Source organism: Arachis duranensis, chromosome 2, assembly GCF_000817695.3.
Source record: "Arachis duranensis cultivar V14167 chromosome 2, aradu.V14167.gnm2.J7QH, whole genome shotgun sequence".
NCBI lineage: Eukaryota > Viridiplantae > Streptophyta > Magnoliopsida > Fabales > Fabaceae > Arachis > Arachis duranensis.
The window spans coordinates 50,051,728-50,060,652 of record NC_029773.3 but is presented as its reverse complement, the minus strand read 5'-3'; the positions used below and the strand labels follow the sequence as shown (position 1 = coordinate 50,060,652).

General features: G+C 35.6%; 1 pseudogene; it reads right to left on the bottom strand.

Annotated features, from left to right (window-relative positions):
* Positions 1-3,582: 3,582 nt before the first annotated feature.
* The window catches only part of LOC110278186 (WD-40 repeat-containing protein MSI4-like), a 44,837-nt pseudogene continuing 39,494 nt past the window's right edge, over positions 3,583-8,925 (bottom strand).

Here is an 8,925-nt window from a genome sequence, read left to right as displayed (position 1 = left end):
TCTAGCTTATACCACGAAGATTCTGTTGGGGAATCTAAGAGATATGCGCCCGGCCTAGAGTAGAACGGAAGTGGTTGTCAATCACGCGCGTTCATAGGTGAGAATGATGATGAGTGTCACATATCATCACATTCATCAAAGTTAAGTGTAACGAATATCTTGGAATAAGAATAAAAGATAATTGAATAGAAAGTAATAGTAATTGTATTGAAACTTGAGGTACAGCAGAGCTCCACACCCTTAATCTATGGTGTGCAGAAACTCCACTATTGAAAATACATAAGTGAAAGGTTCAGGCATGGCCGAATGGCCAGCCCCCAAAACGTGGTCATTGGATCAAAATACAATCCAGGAATCAAAACCAAGATGATAATATGATAGTAAAGAGTTCTATTTATAATAAACTAGCTACTAGGGTTTACACAAGTAAGTAATTGATGCATAAATCCACTTCCAGGGCCCACTTGGTGTATGTTTGGGCTGAGCTTGATCTGTCCACGAGCTGAGGCTTTTCTTGGAGTTGAACTCCAAGTTATAACGTGTCTTGGGCATTCAACTCCGGATCATGACATGTTTCTGGCGTTTAACTCTAGACAGCAGCATGTACTTGGCGTTCAACGCCAAGTTACGTCATCAATTTCCGAATAAAGTATGGACTATTATATATTGCTGGAAAGCTCTAAATGTCTACTTTCCAACGCCGTTGAGAGCGCGTCATTTAAAGTTCTGTAGCTCCAGAAAATCCATTTTGAGTGCAGGGAGGTCAGATTCCAACAGCATCAGCAGTCCTTTTTGTCAGCCCTTTTCAGAGTTTTGCTCAAGTCCCTCAATTTCAGCCAGAAATTACCTGAAATCACAGAAAAACACACAAACTCATAGTAAAGTCCAGAAATGTGAATTTAACATAAAAACTAATGAAAACATCCCTAAAAGTAGCTTGAACTTACTAAAAACTACCTAAAACAATGCCAAAAAGCGTATAAATTATCCGCTCATCAAAGCTACGAAAGAGGCAAGAAAGCTAGTACCAACCTGGAATGAGCAGCAAGCTTCAAAGAAACTGAAGATAGAAGACGAAATCTGGGAAAGCCTTCTCACAAAGAACGCGAACAAAGAGCGATGTCGAAGAGAGAAATGCGAAACTCCAGGCAAAAACAAGAAGCTCCAGAAATGCCAAAACGACGCTGCAAACACAGAAAAAGGAGAAGCACAAAACAAAAAACCAGAAGAGCGGAGAGAATGGAGAAAAGAAGTTATGAAAAGGGCGAAAGGAGAGAAACCGTTTCTGGGCTTTCGAAATCAAAATAAAGAGCCAAAGGGAAACGGGGCAATTAATGCTAAAATTAAGGAAAGCATTAAACCCTCGCACGTTCCCAAAGCGCCGATATAAAAGCGCGCGCTTTTAGAGGAAACGTTCTACATTCAAAAGCTGATACAAAGGAATCGACAAAATGCTTGAGATCGGCTTCACCAAAGAAGGACTGAAGTCAAAGATTCGGCCTCAAAAAAGAAGACTGAGCTCAAGCAGGGGCACTGTTCATACCCTGGGTCGAAATGTCTGACCCGGGATGTCTACAGACAAAGCGACCGACCTCTTCAGGTCAGGACAACCCGACCTCTTCTCAAAGAGTTTGGCCAAGTCACGAGAAAGCCCAAACAAAGGGCCCAACTAGAGGAGCACGCCCCAGATCCTAAGGCAACCCAAGCCTACAAGAGAAGGGTGGTTCCCTTGAGGATAAGATGGCCTCACTCAAAAGATAAGATAAGATAACTAACTTATCTTATCCAAAAGGTCACTCCACACCATTACAAATACACTGGAGCACCTAGGTATAACTCATACTCTGATTCTACTCAATACCTGCTTAATACCCTTGCTAACTTAATCATTGGAGTCTCTTGCAGGTACCCCCCACCCTCCGGGGACGAAGGATCAGCACCGCCATCAAGTCCAACAAGTCGGACACACCAGCTCCGGCCGATACCCACCTGCCAGACACGTCGATTCCGACCAACACAGACGATCTCATCCAAGATCGACCTACCGTTTCAGGTAACCCTCGGAACAGTGTATAGGCAGGATGTCTCAATCCTTTTGGTATCATGCTTAGCGACCATATGGAATGCTCGCTCCTTTGGTTCCTTTTGTGTATATTTCTTATTATCTCTTGAAGTTAGAAGATGTCTAGCACCATGGAAATTGGTGGTGGGATATTCTTTGCACAATGATTCCGGAAGAAATTAAACTTGATTTGATGCTCTTTGATCCTATCAAGCAAGCAAGAGATAAAACAGGTTGGTTTTGGACAAACTCAAACACTCTCGCCTCTCGACTAAAAGCGGGTATGAGTGGCTATTGAAGAAGAAATTTGGCTGGAATGATAATGAAAATTGGTTTTTGCTTTTGCGCTTGAGAATACCGGAGAAGATAAAGTGTTTGCTTTGACTTTACCTCAACAACAGAGTTCCGACAGCTAGCTACCAATTTCAAATAGGTCTTACTACTTCTGATTTTTGTTAGAGATGTTATCTTTCTCTAGAAGATATTAACCATTGCTTTAGGACTTGCCAAAAAGCTCGTCGGATTTGGATTAGCTTAAACTTGGGAATGACCGTTGTGGATTTTGGTTTAGATTTTGTGTCTTGGATTCGTTCTAGCCTCAACAAAAATGAGTTCTTCTTTGCAGCGGTCTTTTGGTGGATTTGGAGAGATTAGAACAATGACATTTTCCATCAAGATGATCCATGGAGTAGAGAAAAAATTGTTCACTTGGCTAAACATGCTACTCGAGATTTCTCCAATGTCATTACCACCCAAAAATATATTACTCCTTCCTCTTTGCAATATAACTGGGAACCAACTCTGATGAAAGTCTGTAAACTGAACTACGATGCAAGTGTTTTTGAAAATGAGCAATTAGCTGGCTTTGGATGTATTATTAGAGACATCATGAGAATTTGGATAAAAGGTTGTTCTGCCAGTATACCTCTTTTTAGTGTTCTGTATTGTGAGCTTCATGCTATTTGGAGAGGGCTTGTTATGACTTGGGATTGCGAGTGCAAAGAGGTCATATGTAAAATTGATAATCTTGATGCGTTTCTTCTTGTTTCGCGAGACACAACCAGTATGATTAGGACTGACTTTGATTTGCTTGACAAAATCAATGAGATGCTCCAGCCTAATTGGACAGCTACGGTAGTACTCATTCAGAACACAACAAACAGAGTGGCTGATTTAATGGCTAAGACTGCTTCTTTTAACAAGTAGGTGTACGTGGAGTGGTTGTTGCCCCCTAATAGTTTAGACATTATTATTAGAGAGGAGTCATACTCTTTCTCTTAAGTCTTTTTCTTTGTGTTATTTTCAGTCACCAAAAATTAATAAAATTTCGGAGCTTTAAAATGTTTCAAGTTTTCCTTCTTTTTTTTTTCATTTGTTACAAGTTTTTCTAAAATGAAGGATGTTGCAATAAATCAAATTTTACATTGTTACTACATTCTTCTCATAATTGAAGACAGAATAAAATTCTACACTAGATTGTGATTGACATACAAAGAAATCAAGGATTCAAGGGGTACTTCCTAAAGGGTTATATCTGTATCTAGCTCAGCCAACACCTCCTTCTCTGGTCGATAAATCAAATCAATCATTCGCCATACTTGCATCATAACAAATTATAACATAATTCTTGAGTAATAATATTATAGGAAAGCGGTTCATGATACCACCGTACTTTATTGAAATATTTTTGTTCCCATCTTTTCGACCATTAAGATTTATAATAAAATATATAGAAGGATAAGATAAAAGTGAAAACTTTGTATGTAAAATATTTTGTCTGGAGAGCATGGTGAAGCTGCAACTTGTGTTTTTTTTCACCCATAAAGTGAGAGATAAAATTGTAGTCTAATCCTATGATGTGCAGCTTCAACCAATTTATTTTGGAAAGAGCTGAAGGTTATCATGGACTAGCACATATGCCATGAATGAGCTCTTTTTTAACAAGCATTAATTTTACAATAAATCAATTTACAATATATACATACATATCTAATATTTAGTAATTTGTTATATCTTTTTATTTAAAAGTATTTTTTTATAAGTTTATTTTATAATATTCATTTTAATATATATTTATCATCTAATAATCTCAATAGATTATATCCACAAAAATATTAATATTTAAATTTTTTACCGAAATATTTTAGATTAAACCATAAAAATATATATTTTTGTTGTGATTGAAAATAATGGTATATATAAACTATATAATGAAATGTTTTCACACAATAGTTCAAATGGCATAGTATTTTCATACTCACCTAAAAATTGCATATTCAAATCTCTATATCTTTGGAAAACAAAATAATTTTCATACTATTTTTGTAGGTGAAAATATTATTTGCAAATAATAATTTATAAAAAAATACACTATTAATTTTCAATATGATTTTAAGAATTCAAACAAGGTATTTCTATCATTTTATATGTTCTCGCAATTTTAAATTTATAAAAGTAGTTTTACCTGCAATTCAAGAATTTATATATGGTGATGATTAGATTTTAGTTACTATATTATAATATTTTATTTTTATATCGATGATACATAAGTAAATAACTGAGTTAATTTTGACACTTTTAATTAAATTGATAATGTCCCTTGCTCACAAAAGAAAAGATAATGCCCCTCTCAAATTCATACATATTAGTAAGTATATTAATCTTAATGTAAAATACATTGTTACTAGTATTTTTATCAAATTAGCTAACATTATTATTTTAAAGTGCTCTAAATATTTTTTCTCGAAAAACTAATATAATTTCAGTGTTATTAACATATGTTCTAAGAACATATTTTAACAATATCACAACAGAAAATATTTTACTAATTAAAAATTAATGAAAAGTTTTTACATTTTCAATTTATTGAATATATTAAAATATTAATAATTTTTTTATTATTATAGTATTAAAATATATTTTTAAAATAAAAGACCCATTCTTGATGTAGACATAAAATTATAAATTTTCTGATAATACTAAAATATTATAGAGTTTCTTTTCCAATACAAAGACATTATATCACAAAAAAAGTGTTTTCTTATTATACATGTATATAAAAGTGGAGCAATTTATATATATAAAATAATTTCATCTCAAAATTATTCAGTTATATTTTTTCAAAAATTGTTACATTTTGATCCTAAATTAATTCTATATAAATTGCTAGAGACTCCAATAATTTTAAAAAATACACATAAATAGTTGGAGGTTATCACGATTTACTAACAAAGAAATTAAATTTTAACCTAATTAAACAATAAGAGGATAGTAAGATTTACATGCAATATGAAACACCACATAAATATTGAGAGAGTAATTTCAAGTACTAAATTGGTCCATTACATTTAGGTTTAATTCTATTTTGGTTTTTAAGATTTAAAGTGTCTTATTTAAATAAAAAAAATTATTTAACTTCAATATCACTACAAGAATTTGACAAATTAGCGACGAATTTTTGCGAGAAATATGTTTTGTCACTAATCTGTCACTAACTTGCGAGAAATTAGTGACGCACTAACGACTAAATTAATGAGCAGTCACAAAATATCCGAACTTGAGAAAAGCGGCTAATTAGCAAGAGATTTACGAGTAAGTTTGTTTCTCGTAGATTGACTTTTGTGGCTAAAAAAAGAGCGGAAAAATTTTTCTCGCTAATTTGTCACAAATTAATTAGCGAGTGACAATATTCTAGCAAATCAGTCACTTAGGGGTTCAATCGAATAAAAGTAATTTAACGAGTGATATTATTGTCACTATTCTGTCGTAAGTGTTTGATATACAATTAGCGAGAAACAATTCACACACTAGTTCGTCGCTAAATAAACTTTGTGCGAAATGGCCAATTAGTGAGGAACAACGTTCATAGCTAATCCATCACGAAGAATTGAAATGTATTTTGCGATGGATAATTGAAAGCATTAGTTGCTAGGCGGTAGCTAATCCGTCACAAATTATATTTTCCGTCGGATTAGCGACGATTTTACGACTCTTTTTCTGGTAGCTAATCGGCCATATTCTTGTAGTGTATAGTCCTGCCGTAAAGTCAATATTAAATAATTAACAAAATTCAATTTTCAGATATGAAAAACTTATATAACCAAACTCTTTGGTTGTCAAGGGGAGTTTCCTGTGGTAGAGGTGACGATAGCCTTGTCTTCGTCGCCACTGGCGAACTTTTCTGCAGAAACCGAGTTTTCGACGATGTTCTCCATGTAATTGAACCAAAACCAGTGGCTCACGGTGATGCATCCAATGTTGATCATGTGATTCTCGAGTTTGAACCTCTTATTCAAATAAGAACATTAAAGTTTGGTGGAACGGTGATATTAATTATTGTATGACTACATTGAAACTAAATAAAACTTTTTTAAATTCAAATAACACACCCTTAAAAACCAAAATAAAATTAAGTCCAAACATACCATCTTGAGATATGTACTTTCTAAAATACATAAATTTTGGGAAGGTACAGTGGTTACATGTAAAAAGAAAGTAATTCCTAAACCATGAGTTGGTATAAAGGTGTTTAAACAACAATAATAGCCTGGACTTATTTTCTAGAGCGTCAAGTTTAAAGATAAATCTTCATAAGTCAAAGGGCCGGTGTTCTAAGAGGGTGTTAGAGAGGATAAAAGAGGTTCTCTCAGGAGTCTCTAACATCTGGTTCTGTAATGATTTGGGTAAATACTTGAGAACTAACATCGGTCATGCCAGAGCTTCCAGGAGGACGACTTAGGAGATTATTGAAAATATTTCGAAGAAGCTCTCCAGTTGGAAAGGATGCCTGCCAAATAAGGCAGGGAGGCTTTGTCTTGTTAAATCGGTTATAGGCTCTATCCCGATTTATAAAATGCAAATATCTCTTCTCATCAAGTATGCATGTAATAAAATTGATTCCTTCATGAGATAGTTCTTGTGGAAAGGCCAAGTGACCAAGAAAGGGTTGCCTCTGGTTAGGTGGGAGGTCGCCATAATTTCTAAAAGGGCAGGAGGATTGGACATTTGGGATACTTCCTGTGCTAACATGGAGCTTCTGGAAAAGTTGGTATGGGATTGCCTAAATAATAGTGAGAAGTTGTGGGTATAGGTTCTAAAGCATAAATATCTCAGGAATCAGTCTGATATGAGTGGAAACAGTAAAAATTCTTCATCGGCTATCCGGAAGAACAATGTTAGTGCCTATGAGTATCTCAAGGAAGGGCTTCATTGGATTATTGGGGATGTCCACAAATCAGTTTGGTATGATGAATGGACTCCTTTTGGTAAGCTTTGCAACCTTGTTCCTTATGTGCATATTTCTGAATCAGATTTCATAGTGGCTGACTTGTGGAAAGGGGTGACTTGGGAGGTTGATAGTCTTACCATGCCTATTCTGCATAAGATTAAGCAGTTTGTTAGTGGTTTGAGATATCCTAATTCGACTGAGTTGGAGCCACAATGGAAGTGGTGGCCTGCAGCAACAAAAAAGTATAGTGTAAGGGAGGGTTATAGATGGTTATTAGAGAAAACCTTAAATTGGAATGCCAATAGTAACTAGAACTGGTTGTGAAATACAAACATTCCGGAGAAGTTCAATTTACTATGTGACTTGGCTTTGATGATGCCCTACCAATTGAGACCTTTCGATTCAAGTGGCATTTATCTTCTTCAGATATGTGTAAGAGATGTAATAAGGCGTAGGAAACTATTGAGCATTGTCTTAGAGACTGTGAACGATCAAAGGCAATTTGGCATATGTTGGATCCTAGTATCCTGGACTCGACGGCTGGTATTGCTCTTGAAGAGTGGTTTCGGAAGGCCTTGACTTACAATGAGGCGTCTTTTGGTGCAGAACTTTGGTGGGTATGAAAACATAAGCACAATGACATATTCAATACTGACAACCCTTGGACAGATCACAAGGTTGTTGCCTTGGCCAGAATTACCGCCAAGGACTTACAAGTTTACAGGAATCGAAACAATGCCTTTAGGTCTCTCCAAAATTGCCTGTGTTGGGAACCACCAGCAGGAAACAATTTTAAAGTTAATTGTGATGCAAGTTTGTATCTGGATTCAAATTTAGCGGAATTTGGGTGTATTATTAAAGATTCTAAGGGAGACTGGATCTCGAGTTGCTCTACAAGCATTTCTCCTGGTCTATTATCAGATGTGAATTGTTTGCTATTTGGAGGGGCTGGTTTTAGCTTAGGATTGCGGCTTGAGGGATATTATATGTGAAACGGATTGTCTTGACATTCTACCCATCATGCATGATCTTAAAAGTGGGTATTCATCTGAAGTAATAGATTTGGTTTACAAGATTTATGAACTTTTATTTCGTCCTTGGCTTGTTCACATTGAGTGGGTGTCTCCTGAAGCAAATAGACCTGCAGATTGGATGACTAGATATGGTGTCTGATGAGCGGATGTTTTATACGCTTTTTGGGGGTAATTTCATGTAGATTTTAGTATGTTTTAATTAGTTTTTAGTAGAATATTATTAGTTTTTAGGAAAAAATCATATTTCTGGACTTTACTATGAGTGTGTGTATTTTTCTGTGATTTCAGGTATTTTCTGGCTGAAATTGAGGGAGTTGAGCAAAAATCTGACTTAGGCTGAAAAAGGACTGCTAATGCTGTTGGATCCTGACCTCCCTGCACTCGGAATGGAATTTTTGGAGCTACAGGAGTCCAATTGGCGCGCTCTCAACGGCGTTGGAAAGTAGACATCCAGGGCTTTCCAGCAATATTTAATAGTCCATACTTTACGCGAAGATAGATGACGTAACTTGGCGTTGAACGCCAAGTTCATGCTGCTGTCTGGAGTTAAACGCCAGAAAAACGTCATGATCCGGAGTTGAACGCCCAAAACACGTCATAAC